At 38.4% G+C, this 19,842-nt stretch overlaps 2 long non-coding RNA genes across 5 annotated transcripts in view; one reads left to right on the top strand and one right to left on the bottom strand.

Annotated features, from left to right (window-relative positions):
- LOC103479929 (uncharacterized) overlaps positions 1-16,822 on the bottom strand; it is a 24,614-nt gene extending 7,792 nt beyond the window's left edge. Inside the window, exons 1-4 of one of the 4 annotated variants that reach the window (XR_014084165.1) lie at positions 12,720-16,822; positions 9,998-10,931; positions 7,734-8,381; positions 936-1,111 (exon numbers count right to left, since the gene is read on the bottom strand). This is a non-coding gene — a long non-coding RNA (uncharacterized LOC103479929). Of the gene's footprint in view, positions 1-935; positions 1,112-7,565; positions 8,382-9,537; positions 9,764-9,997; positions 10,932-12,719 lie in introns of those variants that run through there. The other 3 variants (XR_014084164.1, XR_014084166.1, XR_014084163.1) reach the window with 3 other exon arrangements.
- On the top strand, positions 10,939-19,842 carry LOC145547898 (uncharacterized). Its single transcript, XR_014084167.1, has 2 exons — positions 10,939-12,535; positions 19,734-19,842. It is a non-coding gene; the product is annotated as an uncharacterized LOC145547898 (long non-coding RNA).

Genomic DNA, 19,842 nt, shown 5'->3' with positions numbered 1-19,842 from the left:
GCAAGAGGCTCCAACACGCTTTGTGCCACCATCAGCTGTCACTGTTGTTTGTTCAATAGAAACTGAACACAGAATTTTCAGCAAAGACATTTGAGCCTCTGTTATGTTTCTAGAAGCTTTCACTACATATTACTTTGGTGCGACTTTCTCAGTTTCATCCACCACAGTACAGAGACCGGCAAAGGAAAACATCGGCTGATATTGACGCGCGTCCAGAGCAAAATGTCAAGACTCTGACTTCAACGTGTAAACACGTCCAACTTGATGCGTTTTTGATGTGCGAACCGTTCGGTGTGAACGAATGCAGCATAAGGCGTTCAACGGTGAAGGTCGTCGGTTGTACTGCATTTCATTTAGGGCAATCAGTATAAAGGGACCTGGAATACATTTGCATGCCACACTTTTCAGATTCCTATTGCCGTTCACCCTAAAATAATGCCCTACTTTATGTTTTATGCTGAAATGCATCGTAAACCCAATAAAATCCTCACATGACACTAAACCAAATGTCATTCCTGTAAAGTTGCTTTGTGACTTAATGTTCAAAGTTAAACTAGTTTGTTATCAAAGTTTAGTTCTAATGAAGTGAAAGTCTGGCTACATTTTTCTCAGCTGCATTTTGTCACGCGGATGAAAATGAACCAGTGATTCTTTTACTCCGTTTGTTGGTTTGTTGCGATGATGAGTCGCCTTTAGCATCAATCAGGTTTAAGTCATATTCATTCCTGCTCTACTTCTCCAGTGACAACCGGTTTGCTGAATTAGATCAAGGTGGGTTTTTTTTTTTTCTCTGACTGGGCAATTAAAAAGAAAAGGGAATTAAGCATCTCCTTATTATACGTGGCTTGTTTTTAGACTAATCTCTGCATGCAGAGCCTCAGAGGATCCCAGGTGTTTTGTTGTCTCCTATTTATCAAAATGATACACAGCACAGGTAAAGTAAACACGTCTGACGCTGTGGCGCCCCTTCTGACCTCAGCTTAATTTATTAACGGTGAGCTGCTGTCTGCCAGCGCTGAGCCTCAGCAGCAGAGTCTCCTGTCCTCTGAAGAGTCGTCCAATCACATTAACAAACAGCTTTACAGAAACTCCTCCAGGCTCTTCGTCGTTCCTGCGTAACGAAAACCGAGAAGCACAGGAGCAGAGACTGACGGAGACCAAGATGCTAAAACGTCAACCTCAGAATATTCAAGACATACTATACCATACTGGAGCACACTAAACAGTACTGTACCACACTACGCTACACCTGACACATTATGATATCTACCATACCAAACACCATCCGCCACCGATTAGAGAGCCTCAAACTTTCAGCCCAAAATGGTCAATTATGATAAAACCTGAAATAAACAAAGAAGTAGCCGAGCATACAGCACAGACTAACATGGCCTCATCTCAAATTATACAAAATCCATGTCTTTTTTTCTATTTTAATTACATAGTAAGGAATATTTTTAGGTGTTACAACATCTTTAAACTGAATGATACGGTTTTCAGATACTGAGACAGATGTTTATTTTTAGGCCCAACACTTTTTCACTCCTCTACTTGTTCAGATTGCATTTTTTATAAGTATTTAACTGAAGAATAATTGATTGTCTAAAATGAGCATCAGAGCGTAAAGGACTGATGAAGCATTCAAGTATGAACAAACATCTTGAAATACATTCAGAACAAATGTTGATTTGGACGAATTCAGTAAAATATTTGGTAACTTTATTTGAAGGGGAGTGAATAAGACTGTCATGACACTGTCATAAACATGATATAACACGTCATGAACATGAATAAGCCTTCATGAATATTTATGACTTGTCATAAAGCGTCATTCGGTAAATTATGACACTTTTAATACAAAGTTGACATTATTCAAAATGTCTTTGTTATGACAACTTGACATTAACCAAGAAATCATTACTGATATAAATTTGTGATAAAAGTATTACTGATTGCACTTTAAAAATTAGGTAACTTTATGTTATTAAAGGTAAAGTTTAAACAGTAATGATTTATTGGTTAATATCAAGTTGTCATAACAGACATTTTGAATAATGTCAACTTTGTATTAAAAGTGTTATAATTTACCGAATGACGCTTTATGACAACAGTCATAAATATTCATGACATGAGTTATATCATGTTCATGACATGTGTTATGTCATGTTCATGACATGTGTTGTCATGTTCATGACATGTGTTATGTCATGTTCATGACATGTGTTGTCATGTTCATGACATGTGTTGTCATGTTTATGACATGTGTTATGTCATGTTTATGACATGTGTTATGTCATGTTTATGACATGTGTTATGTCATGTTTATGACATGTGTTATGTCATGTTTATGACATGTGTTATGTCATGTTTATGACAGTGTCATGACAGTCTTATTCACGCCCCTTCAAATAAAGTTACCAAATATTTTACTTCATAGGAAGTAAAACATAATTGTGGAGGCCAAGTTAATGTAGAAAGTATTCAGTTACTGTTAAAACGTATTTGTTTAATTAAAAATTTTATAAGTGTTTTTGTTCACATTTTTAGGTAGAATTATTATATTGCATGTAACTAATTTCATAATGTTTTACTGTCAATAAGTGTTACTAGAAGTATGTTTTATAGCTTAAATGGCCACCTGGCAATTGTATGCAAATGAGGTGGGCCGTGTAAGAACGAGGGAGATGGGAGAGAGAGGGGAAGGTGCTGCAAAAGGAGCGACAGAGCCACACGGTTTCTCAACCGTAGTTTGTTTGTGGAGTTTAGCGAAGAACTTTATTGCTCTTGTAATAGAATTACTCAAAAAACTGTGGAATAAATTTTTGTTTATATCTTTACATCGGAGCGCTGCGGACATTTTTATTTTTTCCTCTTCAAACACACGAGTACATCAGAGAACTTAGCCTTGTGGCATCACAATAATGAAATGAAGGATGGTTTCGTAATTCAACATAGCATTGGATATATGAAAGGTAAACATAATTACTCACAGCTTCAGATAATTAAATAGCTTGTAAATGTAGATTTGGATCCAATCAGGTTTCATGTAAGAGCAAATCCTTTGTTTCCAGTCATCTTCATTCAGTGTATTTTGTCTTATTTGAGCTCTGATTCTGCACATCTAGATGGAGAATAACACAAACTGCTCTATATTTTAACACTCCGTCCCCTTTAAAACACATTAGATTTACCCAGCGGTGTCCTAAGCAATTAGAAATACATCCTACCGTACAACACCACACCACACCGTACCACCTGAAGTTACAGAGCACTGTAAAATAAACTAAGGTCCACAAAGAGTTGTGCAAATGAAAATTACATAAAAATAATAAAAAAGAAACATGTTTAAGAAAGAGTCAACCTCTTAAAATTTGCCAAAGGTTCCAGAAAATAAACAGGTTTTAAAAAGATTAATGGACTCCAAAGGACAGATTATTCAGACGGTTGGGATCTCAGCCCAGCAGAGCACATCGGGGTTGTGGTGTATTTGTGGAGACGGTCATCATAGATGTGCAGCCGACAAACATGCAGTAATCCTGTGTTGTGTTGTCATCTCACTGTGGAGCCAACATCTCAAAGGTATTTTCCTTGCTGAATCTTTCCCACAAAGAATTATGGCAGCTCAGGCGGGAAGAAGCGGCTCTAGCCCAGAACGTCATAAAAATATTGATTTGAAATCAGCAGAAATGTTTAAATGGAGGTAGTGCTTAGTGACGGTGGGTCATGACAGCTAATAAACCAAAGGTGTCAGGGATCCACACGTTTTCAGCTGTCTTTGTGAGAGTCTCAGAAGGTACAGTGACATGGGTGATGTATTAACTAATAACCAAATGGCTGCGAGCGTTGCTACCGAGCCCATTCATTTCTCTAAAGTGCTGTATACACAGAGCTGTGCAGGAGTAATGGACACGATGTAATTTATAATGCAGGGAGAACTAATGAGCTGCTGGAGAAGTGTTTTTTTAGTACCCTTTACTTTAAAGAAAGACGAAAATCTGGCATTTTACTTTAGGCTTCGTTCACACTGCAGCCTGAAGAGAAACAATTCCCAGTTTTTATCAAATTGGATTTTTATTTTTGCCATGGTCTTCCAAATATATGCGATTTGCATGTGACCGAAAGTGTCCCGCATGCGCAGTAGGGGGCGCAATAACGTCACACAGAGAGCGTTCTCAGTGCTTTGCCAACCGCCATAAAAAGAAGAAGAAGAGCAGCTCAGTGTTTGCGGAAGTAAACATGGAGGCTAACGGTGGAGCTTAGCTTACGATTTTAAAGTTGTTGTCGATCGGAGCCAATATATTAACAACTTAATCCTCGTTATAGTCCGTCATGGTTGTTGTTTTTCTTTCCACTTGCGAGTATCAGGAAGCAGAATAGTGACGTTTGTCGAGTATCAGTGACGCTCAATTCGGATGAACGCGACCTGGACGTTATGGTTGCATGTGAATCGGATACCCAAGTGGCCTGGGTCGCATTGGAAAATAACCCAACCTGTGTTGTTTAGACTGTCATGAAAAGATCGGAAACGGGTCACATCAAGGCAAAACTAATAAAAATATGAATGGAGTCACTTCGGGCTGCAGTGTGAACTCGGTCTTACACCGATTAAACTCACTTAAATCTGAATCCATACTCGCCTCTTCCTCCTCTCCCAGCAGCTCGTGCATTTTAGGATTTTCTGTTGCATCCGCAGATGAAATTGTACAAGGACAATGAGACGATCGGGATGGACGCAATGTGTGCAAATTTGTTCATGCTGAGCGTTTGACCTCTGAAACATGTTAGCAAGAGAAACGTTCCCTCCAGGGCCAGATGGTGCTGCGGAACATACAATTACTGTAGCTCAGGGACGCTGTGGAAGAAAAACGGCGAAACATGAGAGATGAGGGGAAGAAAGAGAGGTGGAAGGTCCTAACTGTACAAATATTAGCTTTTTCTGCTCTGCCTTTGAAAATATTTGAATGGAGCTCGTTTTGTTTAACAGCCTCATAAAAATTCTTTAATGCCTGAATGGCTTGGGAAGCCGTTCAAACACCCCAGACTAAAATGCAATCAGGCTGGGGTGGCTGGTAATGCTCACATCACCAAGACTCAAAATTAGGTACATTTACATTTTTACGCACAGAAGCTTTTCTTTTAAGGTTTTTTGTTGTTGTAAAGACATTGTGGCCTATAATGCCTTAAAAAAAGCATTTCCCTGCACAGTTTATGTCTATACATGGAAACTCTGCTATGTACAGGCTGTTCAGTTTTCACAGATTCAACAATTTGAGGATTTTTGTGGAACGTAATTCCAAATTATTAATGAGAAATTTGCCTGTTGAAAGATTTTTCTGTCAGATACTCTAAAGAAAACGCAGCTTGGTGGCAGAAATAAATAGGCTCAATGCTACTTGGCTTGGTATTGGCTGGCTTTTGTGCCCCCAATAGTGGAAATAAGGAAGTCTAGATATTAGCTTCTGTGTTAGAGCTAAGACGGTTTCTACTCACCATATTATTGCATATTAAAGGACACTCACCAGCCACTTTATTAGGTACACCTTACCAGGTTGGACCCCCTTTGCCTTCAGAACTGCCTTAATCCTTTGAGGCAGAAATTCAACAAGCTAACATTCCTCAGAGAGTCTGCTTCATATCGACATGTTAGCATCACGCAGTTGCTGCAGATTTGTCGGCTGCACATCCATGATGCCAATCTCCCGTTCCACCATCCAAAAGGTTTTCTGTTAAACTGAGATCTGGTGGTATTTTTAATAAAATAAAATAAAAACTTCCCCCATACTTTAAGCATATTACATTTCTGCCAAGTTTATTTTATCTTTATCAGACTAATTAATGTCCTAAAACTATTTACAGACAGTCCAAATACAAATAATATTGTGCTTCCTCTGGTTGACAGATTTTAGAAAACTTTATTAAAAAGGAAAGTTTTCTAGCGTTTCAATATTCGCATCACATAAATTTGGTACGCTTAGTAAATTTAGTGAGGCTGAGAGCTGTTTTTGATAAATCATTAAATCTAATTATCCATGTTTCTGACATCTCATTTTTACTGAACTCCTCTGTCATCACTTCCTGTTTTCCTGACGTGTTGCATTAACGACCGTCTTGGTGCTTTGTTGACAGCCAATTAGTCGGGTTTGTCTGACAAACATCAAGTCAAAGCTCGGCGTAACAAATCACCTTCCACTGGGCGCTCGTCTCCAGCTGTGTTTGTTTTCTCTGCAGCTTTGAGTCATTTGCATATTTCATCAGTGCTGTTCAAGACATGCGTGTCTTGTTTTGGGGGATTTTGCCTGATTTTTATATTTTGTTAATTGGTGCATTTAACTGATTTCAACACTGAAAAACTCCTTGAACTGTAACCAGATTTTTACATTAACTGAGTAAAATGGCACAAAACCTTTCTCCCCCCTCATTTTGTAGCATTAAATCAGACTAAACGTTTCCTGGTTTAGATTAATTAGGATTACCAAAATTAATAAATGCCAAAATGACATACAGTTTTGTAGTTTTTGTTAAAATTGCCTGAAACGGAAACGCCCACAAGCTTGTTGCAATATTTTTCTGACAGAACCAGTGTGGATATTTTTATGTGACACCAAAACATTTGACTTTGGTAACTTTAGCCCATTTTCTAACTAATTTGGCTTTATGCATTGTGCCATTGTCCATTTGGGAGATCAACGTAATCCCAGACTTTAACTTTTTGGTTGATGTTTCTTCCTATTTGCTGTTTGTTTTGTGAATAATGCTAGTCTCTCCTGCAGCACAAAAAGCACAATGGATCCAACCCTGTACTTCACAGCTGGGATGATGTTGTCAAGCTAGAAAGTTTCCACCATTTTATTCCAAATTTGCTGTGGTTATAATAGCAGAACATAACTTTCTATCTCACTTTTGAAAACGACTTAAGGAAATTAAGGTGAGTTTGCGTTGCTGCTTTGAGGTTTGTATGTTTGATGGGCTCCTCTTGTGAAACGTTAATGTGCTGAAATCATTGTGGTGGAATTCACAGTGTCCTGCAGCATCATGTTTGGTACTTCAGCTTCACATAATGTCACCAACAACGTTTGTTTTCATAATAAAACAAGAATAAATTGACTGTCTAAGAATTACATCCCGAGGCCCTATGAGTTCCTCAGATCAGATAATTATGAGTTGAGAAGCAAATTGAGCAAATGGCAGATTATTTCACTCATAACAAACTTTTTCATCAATATTAAGGAATTATGACTTTAAAAAAGCTCCTATGTCGTGCTGAAAAGTTACTTGTGGGTTATTATGCCTGGCTTCAAGTGTAATAAGATATTCTCAATCGAAACTAGACCAAAAATACTTGGTAAAAGTTTGTGTTTTTGCAGCGTGGAAATCATTTTGACCTCCTGACTGAATTCAAACAGGAAAAGTTTAGTCTGATATTAATTTAGGTAGTCAGGGGGAATAAAGTATTTAAAAATAATGCTTTGAGGTGTTGCAGATCTTGATCTATTTATGTCTTCTCTGCAAGCTAACAGTTCACATCATGCATAAATTGGAAAAGGTGTGAAAAATAAAGCAGTGTGTCATTTTTATAATTAATTTCTTACAGGTTTCATAAAGCCTCCAACCATACCTCCATGTAGCTGCTTTGGTTGTTGACTTCACTTCAGTTGCCTCGTTCTTACACCCACCTGACAAAAAAAATACGAGCGCTGCACTAATTAGCTGGTGTTTAGACTGATTACGCCTACCTTCCTCCTCCCTCCGGTGGCTCCGGCTCCTGCCTTCGCTTTCTCCAAACACTCGGAGGAAAATGTACGGGAGCTGACACTAAATGTCAACGATTTCGAGATTATCTGAGGGAACAGAAAACATTCAGCTGTGACTAATTGCAGCTGCAGCTCTGACGAAATAAATCTCTGTTGTCATGCATGGCTTTCTCCTGAGACTTTCCGTACAGTCATTAAACCACTTAAGTAGCAGAAGTATAGCAGGAACTTAAACGAAGGCTGTGTAACATACAGCCACAAGCTCAATAATGTTTCAGTTTAATGTCCTTGTTTACGTCCATCTCCTCGCATCTTGTCAGCAGCCGTGATTGTAATCAAACTTTACACCCCCCATCAGCTCCAGCCTGCCTGGGTAAAATTGAGCTGTTTCCTGAAAAGTCTGCCGTGGCTCGTCTCAGTCCATCAAGCCATTCTCAAGCTTTTTCCTGCAGATGCATTAGCCACAGTTTTTCTTTATGCATCCTTCATACATTTTCAGTTTTGTGCCGACGACGTCCTGGAGTGTGTGACAGCTGAACAATGTGACTGACTGCTCCGTCAAATTCGCTGCCAGGAAGCGTCAGCTGCACTGAAGGAGGCTGAAGATCGCTCTGTTACTGGATCCAGGTTCTAAAAAATAAACTCTAGTTATTGTGAAACATTTGGAGAATAAACTTCTATAAATTATCTAATCAAAAAAGCTTCAAATTAGCATAAGTGCAGTTGTCTCTTTTAGAAGCAAATCTGAAAGTAAACTCACACTGAGAAAAAGTCGTTTTTACCTTTTTGTCCAAATTTAAATCAGATTTGGGGCAACGATAAATGTATTTATTCCACAGTATCATTATTTATTAAACAAAGATGAATCCAGAATAGAAAATTAAGTACGCCCCATGATTCAACAGATCTTGGTCTATTTATGTCGCTTTCAAAAGTGACACAAATGGAAACTTTTATGTCACTTTGGATATAAAAGTGACATATTCACAGTTCAGTATTTGCTGATCTTTCTGTGGAACATAACCCAAAAGTATTAATTAAAAATTCACCCATTCACAAAGCATAGCTAAAATGTTTTAAATGAAAGTAGCTTGGGAAGCTGAAATATAGTTTGCTACTTGACACACTCTTGGTTGGCATTTGGAAAGCCCAGCATTCATTGTTGTAACATCAATTCTAACTATAAGGATGTCAAACATCCGAACTCTTTGAAAAACCTGTTCCCCTCCTCACCTGTGGTGGCGCTGCAACAAGAATCACTGAGGAAAAGGACATGAAAACCTCTGAAGAAAACATTAGGTGGAGCTTCCTTCTTCACAAAATGTAAATAAAAAGAAAGTGGAGCAGTGTCTTTGGTGAAAGACCAAGAGGCATTTCTCCCTCTAGTGCTAGCGCGTTTGTTTTGGTTGTATTTACCCAAGATGCCCTCTGCTATAGTTTGCTTCCTGCTTTTGGAGGAGTCTCCAGACCACTTGCATTCACATATTTATTCAAACCGCACCAGAGTTCACTTCAACAGCACCGGAAACAAGGTTTTTAGGTGGACCAGATTTCGCTTTTGTCCGCGTTAGTTTGATTATGCTTTCAAACCCCAAACACACCGACTGTCTACACAAACAACCAGAGATTTATTACAGTGGACAAAACTTGGCTGCTCTGCAAAAACACAAAATCTTACCAAGTATTCTTGGTCTAGTTTCTAGTGCAAATATCTTAAATAAGATCAAACTAACTTGCAAGTAATTTTTCAATAAGACAAAGGAGCTTCTTTTAATGAAATACTTACTTAATATTGGTGTAAAAGTATCAGTTCCCCTGGTAAGTTATTTCAGTTACAGTGTACTGTTATCACTACGTGTTAGATACTCTGTGTATGTTAACGTAGATCAACAGCAAGCCAAACTCAATTTCATGAGCCAGGAAGCTGAGCGTCTTGCTCCTTTATTACGTTTTCTTGACACTTACAACTTTGAGCAGTGGTGTGGAAAAGCTCAATGACAGGTTGAGTGAAACTATAAGAAATAGAAAAAATTAACTATGCATCAGCTCTAAATACACAGAATAAACTTGTAGTGTCTGAATAGAATTAACCTGAGCTGCAGTTAAGAAACAGTCACGTAGCAACCGTTGCTATGTAAACAAAAACTATCAGGCTATGGCTTTTCTAGAATAAACACATTTGGAAAACAATCTCAAAATAAACTAACAAGACATCTAACACCAAACAGAACATAGATTGAACTTACAGCCGTTGTTTTCGGAGGTGTAAGAACACAGGAGGTGGAGTTCATACATTAACAGGCTTTCTCTCTCTGAACAGGTATTCATTCCAAACTGCAACTGCCTCTGCTACCCACAATGCACTAATATCTCAAAATTCTCTTTCAAAATAAAATACAGATAAATTAATACTATAGAACTTTTTAAAGCTAATTAAGACATTTCCAACTTCCAGCCTGGGGAAAATGTCTTGCAATAAGTGAAATAATGTGGCAGTAGAACTAGTACTTTTTAATCAATATTAAGAAATTAACTTAAAACAAGCTCCTATCTTTCTGAAAAGATAGATATAAAACGCCTGCTCTCATAGAAATCCAAAGGAAAGTCCAAAGGACACATTCTGACACACACAGCCTGTGTTTCAAACCTTTAGCGTTTTCAGTTACCTTTTGTAGATTCTGCTGTGTTTGTATTTTGCTGAATATGTTTTTAATTTGTTTACTTTGTTCAGTCATCTAATTATTTTCAGTGATGATACTTATGAGTCCTTCTGTTTCCACACATCTAAGGAATGCCTGCTGCTTTTTGTATTTTGTTATTCAGTACTTTGAACCTTTTTGAACGAGTTATAAGGGTTTGCAGGTTACAAAAACATCTAACCAGAGTAAAAGATATTGTCAAAGAAGACATTTTAATGTAACTGCCTTAAAAGGGTTGCTTCTGCAACCTTTTCAGGAGAAATGACGAGATGAATCTTCAAAATCCATTAACGTTGCCAGAAACATGCAGATGGTGACAGAGGCTTTTTAGCAAAGAAGGAAATGCATCCCAGCCTCACATGTGTATTTTCTGTTTCAACATGGCCGCCTTTCCTGCCTCACAAACAGACCAGATTCAATCCTCTGAGACTTTCTGGTGTCTTTGGAGGTTTCTCATTCCAGCGTTGTTCTCAGGAGGTTCCTAAGCATAACACAGTAATCACATGTCGCACAGCAACACGTGCTCAAAGGGAAAAAGGCTGCATATGATGAAAGGTTTTGCATCCCTCTGCACCCAGAAGACGTCCAGCTGTCTTTGCAGATTCAGTTCTGTGAAAAAGTATTTCCCTCCATAGATATTTCCTCTGTCCAGTTTTGTTTGGGCTAGATAAACTGAGTAAATGCAAAATGCGGTTTTCAAATAAAGATTTTATTTTTTAAGGGAAAATAACTATTTTTATCAACCTTACCCTGCATGAGAAAGTATTTGCTGCTTTTTTATGTGGTGGCTTTAACTGGGATCCAGTGCTTGGACTGGTAATAAGTTTATTTTTGTCCATTCTTCCTTGCAAAATTATTTTAATTCAACTACATCAGAGGATTTCTGAACATGAACAGCTTGTTTAAGGTCACACAACAGGATCATAATTAATGCTGCAGCTATTACAGGTTATTATAGCAGTTGGTGATTCTATCAATTAATCAGGAAAAAAAGCAGAACATTCTGCTTATTTTTTACTTACCAAGTAAGCTTATTTTATGCAATATTAAAATATGCTAAAAAATGCATAGAAACAAACAATTAAGTTCCTATTTCTTAACAAGAAAATACACTATATTGTCTAAAATACAAAAACATTGCATTTATTCAGCAAATGCTTGATCATTTGTAGCAAAGAATGCATCTACAGATAAATAAATACAAAATAAGTACTAAAATAAACCCTTTCTGATCCACTTAACATCAACACAATGCAGGGCTATTATTATTTGTTCCAATTAATACATTGTTTGCAAAATTCTAAACCGGAAGTGAACCGCCATCTTGTTAAAGAAGCGCAGCGAAGCCTAACAGATGAACTACAACAAAAAGAAAGGATATAAACTCTTAACCAATGTTCAAGATAAATATATATCAACAAAATATCTGCTGTTGGCATCGGTCCGTATGAGACAGAGAATGGAAACATGTCAGACGATGTGAACAATCTGCCTCCTCCTGCGTTCACACTGCAGTAACCCAATTGAAGTAACTCGATTCCGATTTTTTTTTTTTGTCAAATCGGATTTGTTTTTGTCGGGGCCGTTCACACTTCCAAATAAATGCGACCTGCATGCGGGCAAACGACATGAAAGTGTCCCGCATGCGCAGTAGATGGCGCAATAACGTCAGCGTTCTCAGTGTTTTGCCAAAAGAAGAAGTGCTCTGTGTTTGCGGAAGTAAACATGGAGGCTAACGGTGGAGCTTAGCTTACATATTTGAAGTTGTTGTCCGACCGGAGCAGCATATTAACAGCTTAACTCTCATTATAGTCCGTCATGGTTGTGTTATTCTTCCCGCCTGCGCGGATCAGGGCGCAGAATTTGTCGAGTATCAGTGACGTTCAATTCGGATGAACGCGACCTGGACGGTAGGTCGCATTTGAATCGGGTAAGTATCGGACATGCAAGTTTCCTGGGTCTCATTCGAAAAGAATCCGACCCGTGTTGTTCAGACTGTCATGAAAAGATCAGATACGTTTAAGCGGATTTGTAAAGGAACTACGAACTGTTCACGTGAATAATAAGCTTCTAGTGACTGGCAGAGTAAGTACATGTAACAACATATACTACTAGGCTTCATGTCCGACTTAGCTTTCAAATACATTAGCGCTAATTTTGCTAGTTCGGCAGTAACACAGTAAATATATCTGATATTTATGTTAGTGTTACACAAAGGTAGGTAGAGAACTCAAAAATTGTAATCTAGTAATAGTTGCAATGTACTTACATTGTTTATAAGTAGATAGGAACAAGGCGAGAGCTAGTTCTAAGCTTGTGGCTTGTTTATTGTTGTCATAGCAACTGTCATGACAGTTAACGGATACCTTTGAAGCGGCTGTCGGTTTCTAAATTCCCGGAAGTGTGACGTCACATGTACAGAATTTGAACCAGGTGAAACTAAAGGCGTTTTCGCACTGCAGGGAACGGTACGGAACGGAACGTTTTCGACCGTGTTTGTATTAGAACTTCCGACCGGTTCCACCCGGCCCCTTGGAACCACAAGAGCTGTGGTTCTAATCGGGCCGGCCTAGCGGTTCTGCTCAGAACCAGCAGCTGATTGGCCGCTGGTTGTTATGGAGTCAGACGTTGATTTTCCGTTGACAGCTGGCTCTCACTAAACTGTATTTTAGTTTGTAAAGAGTGCTCTTTTCAATATTTTTATTATTAGTTTTAATTAGCAATGGATTCGTCTCAATATAATGCCATCACCTGGTCTAACGATGAGGGTTTTTTTTCCTCCGCTTACTCGCTGGTGAACGAGTACAGAATGAACTAGATCGATCAACGAGGAAAGAGAAAGTTTTCTTGACAACGGGTTGACCCTCGTCGGGTCAATCAGTGTTGCTTCCTAAGTGGACAGTTTGATTTCACAGAAGTTTGATTTACTTGGAGTTATATTGTGTTGTTTAAGTGTTTCCTTTATTTTTTTGAGCAGTATATATAAAAGTGGTGCAGGTAAGAGAAAAATATATATAATTAATTTTTAAAAATACTCTCTGAGAGTTGTTTCTTTCTGTAAATGGCAGTTTTTTGAGTATATGTCCTTATTATTGAATTATTAGCTTACAATTATTTTAATTAAAGAACCATCACATTGATAATAGTAAATTTGATAAGACACAGTCAGACTTTGACTAGGCCAGAGTTGGCCTTGATGTTACAGTTTGGCTCAGACTGAGAAGTAACTCATTTTCCCAAGAATAAAGCTGCGAGTGACAAAACATTCCTGGAAGAAGTAGCAACTCTTAAAACTGTAAACCCAGCTTCTGTTGTCCTGCACAGAATAATAAATGACTTTGGTATTCTTCAGTCCTTCAGTCCTGACCTCCAGTAGCTCCCTCTTCACCCATGAGGCTGTTCCCAGCATCTGGCCATGCTTTATTTCCCCCCTGCTAGAGTGAGCATGTCGGGGCCGGATGTGAGTTGCTCCCTGTGGACCCCGATGATGAGACGGAGCATTTACATTAGCCCGGTGAAGCAGGAGCCGCGGCACGCTGCCAACCCTCCGGCTCCGAGCATACAGCCACACCATGTGGTGCGTTTAATGTCAGGGGGATCCAGGCCGCTCTCTGAGACAGAGACAAACTGGCACGGAGTCAGATCATAAAGTCAGATAAACAACAATACTCAGGAAGTTAATTAGCTGTTACTCCTGCAGCCAAACTAGTCGTAAGCCAAAAAAAGAGAGACAGCCCTCTGAACCGCGGCCAGTAATTACCAGCGAGTGGAGCTGGAGAGGACGGAGCCCGACCCTCAATCTTCTGCTTTGGACAGACAGCAGGTTGTTCTGTTAGAGGGTAATTCAGGATGGAGAGAAATTGGAAATTACCTTTGACACAAACCGTAACCAAGCATCAAGGACAAATTTCCTTCGGATTTCAGCACGTCTCTTTGCAAAGATTCAAATGACAATGGTGCTTTTTGTGAGAGGGGCTAAATTTGAGTTTCCATTAGCTGGAGAGGTGGGTGAACGCATTAATGGTTGCAATATTTTAAGAAGCGCTGCATTATGCAGGGATTTTTCTTTTTGGGAAATCAGAAAATAGGAGAAGTGCCGCTCTTCATCCGAGCCGAGTTAAAAAATGGGAGGAAATAACAGCAGAAATGGGTTTTCAAAGCATCACAGTGTGGAAACAATTCATTTAACTAAAAAAAAAAACAAACATAATAGTGAATATAAAGAAAGGATGAAAAAAGAACAAATGGAACAGATTGTACAAAATAATGAAAAACATGAACAAAACAAAAATGTACACAGTTATGGTATTAAAAGATTAAAAACCGCAATGATTTAAGTTTGGAATGTAAATATCCACAGTAGTTCATTACAAAAACGCTAAATCTTAAAAAGTATGTTTATTTTCTAGTGCAAAATTAGCTCACTTAAAATAAGACAGAAACTAACTTACAAGGAACTTCAGGAAGATATGAGCTAGTTTTATGTCAATAATCCTTTAATATTGATGAAAAAGTACTTGTTCCATTGGCAGATTATTTCCCTTATAATGAGACATTTTTCCAATGTTATAAGGTAAATTATCTGGTTCTTTCTCTTCAACAGTAAGGGATTAACTTAGATCAAGCTCCTATTTCTTGCTGAAGTTACTTGTAAGTTAGTTTTGTCTTATTTCTAGTGCACTAAGGTGTTTGCATTAGAAACTAGACCAAATATTCTTGGTAAGATTTTGTGTTTTTGCAGTGTTGTTATGCGGTTTTGATTCTGCAAAACATTAATGACTGACAGACAGTGAGCAAATAAAACATTAACAGTTTGGTCAAAGCGTCCCTGGATCATAGCAGAGCGAAAAATGGATTTGATGGAATCCAAAGATCCAAATGAAATGACGTCATGATTGTCTATCATAGTCATGTGACCATTTTCAGAAACTTTGGTTGGAAGTTAGAAACATGGATGTCCAGTTTTCTTTACATCAATTATCAGATTGTATTTTTAAGTTTCTCATTCCACATGAATGAATGCTCTTCATCTGCGGCACCAATAATTGATTGTGGAGTTCCTCATGGCACCTTACTAGTTACTGTGTTGTTCTTATTTTAAATGTTGACTTAATCATCTTATTGTAGTGCACTTGAAATAAGACAAAGTAACATAAAAGTAGCTTTTCAGAAAGATATAGAAGCTTGTTTTAAGTAAACAATTCGTAAATGTTGATTTTTAAGACGTACTAGTTACTCTGGCAGATTAACTTGTAACAAGACATGTTTTCATGTTTTAAATCAATATTCAAGAATTATTGACTTAAAACAAGCTCTTATATCTTGCTAAAAACAATTACTTTTAAATAATTTTTGTCTTAATTCAAGTGTAGAAAAATATTTGCACTAGTAATTATGGAAAAACTCTTTGCAAGATTTTGTGTTCTTGCAGCGTACAGCTCCTGGACTGATTAAGTCTGCCCTTGTAATCCTGCTCCTCGACACCCACAGAATCGAAATGGGAAAAAAAAAGAAGTTCAATAAATGTGGACTGAATCTCAAAACAACCGGTTTGTGTGAACTTTAACTCGGGTCATTCCTGGAGCAAGTCCTAGTGTGGGTATGCAACAGATCGCGCTGTGTGGGCGGCCCGGCTCAGCGTAACCTTACCGTGACCATCAGGCCACGAACAGACCCACAGACTTAAAATGTAAGCAGCCCGGCAGGCGGGCGGCCTCTGGAGCATGCTGATCGATCATAATGGCCCCTTGTAGCACCAAGGTTAGGGCGCTCCGGGCGTATTGTCAGGGCCGGCTCGATCATGATGATGAGGCTGCTCATGGTGGGGGATGCTGATCAGTTTCTTTAACATGCATGAAGCTCTTGCAACGTTACTGTTAATCCCAGGTTTGATTCCTTTCTTGTTTTCTATAATTGGCTGCAGATCCTGACCCTCTCTCTGATTTATGAGTGAAAGCTTTCCTCCGCTGCGGCGCTGCAGGGGGACCTTGACGCGGGACTCTGACTGGCTTTTTGTCCTTTCCATAATTAGAGAGTACATCCAATTCACCCTGTTCATTACCCCTGGGCCCTGTGACAAATGATGAGCCGACTTGTTTTAATGTGGGCTTTCTGGAAGTCCTGTTTGGGGTGAATGAGCAACATCACATGCAAGCGAGATGAGAAATGCCATAAATGCTAAATGTTAAGTGAATTTCTGACGGCGTAGTGCACAGACACGAGCTATTTGGTTCACGAGTGCAGCAAAAACGTCAGGAAGCTTTCAGCTCCTGTGCAAGTCAAATAATAAATAACATTCACATGCAGTACACTGCAAAAAACACAACATCTTACCAAGTACTTTTGGTCTAGCGTTTAGCAAAAATATCGTAGTTTTGTCTTATTTCAAGTGTACCATTTTAAAAGTAGTTTATTTCAACAAGCAGCTATATAACAAGACATTTTTTCCATGTTGCAGATAAAATAATCTGCCAGTAGAACTAGAACTTTTTCATCAATAAGAAGGAATTATTGATTTAAAACAAACTTCTTGCTTAAAAAGTTACTTGTAATTTTAAATGTGCCTTATTTCAAGTGAGTTAAGACATTTTCATGAGTACAGACTGGCAACCAAGTGGAGATGATGTATAACCTGTTCCAAACTCAAGGCTCAGGGGCCGAATCCAGCCCCAGATATTTTTTTATCTGTTCCACTAGACCAGTCGTTCTTAACCTGGGTTCGATCGAACCCCAGGGGTTCGGTGAGTCGGTCTCAGGGGTTCGGCGGAGCCTCTGCCGCGGAGGTAAAGACACACTTGTGTAAAGTCGTGATGACGCCCCGCTTTGCCATCACTTGCTGCAGAGGATCACGTTACATTGCTGAGCCAATCAGAGCTGCGGAGGAGCCCTGATTGAAGGAGTTCTACTCTCAGCATGGATTTGAGCTTGTGTCTTTAATTACTTCAGCAAAACTCACAGTTTTTACCAGATTCTATAGTCTAAATCTGCTCTTTTCAGGGTTGCTACTGCCTCTAGTGGCGTGGGGTGGTAACACAGCTAATATAATTACATTACTAAATCAGAATACCAAATATTTACAGAATATTTTGTGTGTCGGGGAGGGGGGGGGGGATAAGAAGGGTTTGGTGAATGCGCATATGAAACTGGGGGTTCGGTACCTCAAGAAAGGTTAAGAACCACTGATCTAGACTCTACGTTACATAAATATAACTTTCTACAACAGTTGTGTTCTTAAAAATTATTTTATCAATCAAATCAAAGCAGTTTTTTTCTGTGTACTGCCAAATCACATCATTGTGTATTATTTTGCTTTTAATTTTATCACTAAAATAAACAGAAAACTGCCCCTATGAACTCCTGGATGTAAAACAGATTCAAAGGTTTGGGCGAGCAGAGGATGAATGGTCAGCATTCATTTGTCCATCTTCACACTCAGACCTACATTTTTTTCTCATCACCTTATGTTAGCAGTTGTAACAATTCTCAAAATGCAAGCAGTGCTTAGTTTTGACGTTTTGTTCGAGTGTCTGCAGAGGGAAACGGGCATCACCAGCCACGTGAAATGTGTTTCTGCTTTTCACATCTAAACAGTGCTGTACATATTTTTGATTCTAGTTTCCTCTTCTGCTTTTTCTTTTCTTCTGGAATGCACTTTGGCATCTGCTTTTCATTCAAACCTTCATTTTCCAATTTCTGTTGAAAATGGAGGATAACAACGCGCTGTTTTTCTTCTCTTTCCTCTTCTATTTGGAAATTTTAAAAATTTTTTATGCTATTCAGGAAGCAGCTCAAGGACGCTGATTGTTTGCACAAGGTCTGAGGTGCCAGTATTTGTAAAGCTTTAAATATTTGTTTTTACGAAGCAAAACAACTGAATAAATGTTACGGACCTGAAAAATGTGTTCAAATCTCTTCATTTAGTTTATCTTCAACTCTTAAATATGTTGAAAATGAAAAAAAAACAGTGCATTATTTCCAGTTGGTGATGCTAAGAGTAAAAGGAACATTATGGTTTGACTATTTCATTCCACAGAGATGCAGTGTTGTTGTTTCCTGTCCATTTTGATTTATTTATATTTTTTGCCAAAGATAAGAATAACCTTCAGCTAAACTTGGAAATCTGTAGATTTTAGGGTGGCAAGACCCGGCCAGTAAAAGTTTTAGGAGGGCACAGCTAAAAAAAGTATGGAGGACCAAAACTGACATAATTAAAAATGTTGTTTCTCCTTTCCTTACATATTCATTTTCATCAGGAAATGTATATATTTTCCTTTTCCTTTTCTTTATGCTTGTTTTTTTTATTCAATAAAATATTTAAAGATATTTATAAATATATATTTTTTTATTTTAAAAGTGAATAAATATTTTGTATATAGAGTTATAGTAATTACATTTTATAAGTTTAATTCATTTTATAAGTAGATTAAGAATTTCTATTAACTTTCTTTGACCCAAACTTGGTTTTCCGGGGGGGACCAGTGCGGTGGCCAACATTTTTAAAGACGGGGCCATGGCCCCCCTGGCTCCTTCTTTTGGACACCACTGCATTGATGGGACAAAACCAAATACAGCCCATTCAAACTGGACTTGGGGTAAATTTCAGTAAACCTGTGTCAATCATCAGCCCCAGTCTTCACAATATTTAATCCTTCCTAGTTTTCAGTCAATCAGTCATTAAAAACAACCTGTTTGCAGCGTCTGTACTGACACTTGGTGTACTGGGTCAGGACAAGGTCCATTAGGGGATTTGCTTGTTTGCCATGGCTGTGTGTGCAGGAGGAATAAGGTGATGGGAGGCCCCAGCTCTAACCAGGTCTTTAATTAAGCTGCTCCCTGAGGCGTGATGGAGGAGGGAATCTAGTTTCAGGGGTGGCTGGTTGGTAAAGAGCTGGATCAGGTGGTTCATAAACTGTGATTCAGGTCAAACTTCACAGAGAAAAACCCTTCATGGAGACTCATCCTCTGATTTTACAAAATAGATTTTCTCCTACTGTTTGAATAGAAGAAGAGAATTTGTTTTTTTATTATGCAACACATGCACAAAAGGATACAAAATAACCTTTTATTAGTAAATGAGAGGTTTTAGTTCTCTAGTTTGAGTCAAGATCTCCCTGCTGAGAACATTTGAAATCCTAAAAGTGAGATTGTTACGTCTGCAAAATGTTCTTCCTTTGGTGGAAAGGTCGCTCTGATCACAGGTGATGTGTTTACCTGTTGAATAGGTAACCTTTAACCTTTATCTCTGCTGAGCTAACCATTTATTCTTTTTATGTGTTTTGTTTAGGTCTTCATGGAGATTCAAAAACCAAAACTGTTCTCCTGAGTCTTAAGTGACATCCTGATGCAAACATCTGGAAATCCTGAATTTGTTGTGCATAAATGTTTGAAAACCA

The sequence above is a fragment of the Poecilia reticulata genome, chromosome 17, assembly GCF_904066995.2.
Source record: "Poecilia reticulata chromosome 17, P_reticulata-male-v2, whole genome shotgun sequence".
Taxonomy (NCBI): Eukaryota; Metazoa; Chordata; class Actinopteri; order Cyprinodontiformes; family Poeciliidae; genus Poecilia; species Poecilia reticulata.
The sequence above is the reverse complement of the archived record's forward strand: the minus strand, read 5'-3'. Positions and strand labels throughout refer to the sequence as shown.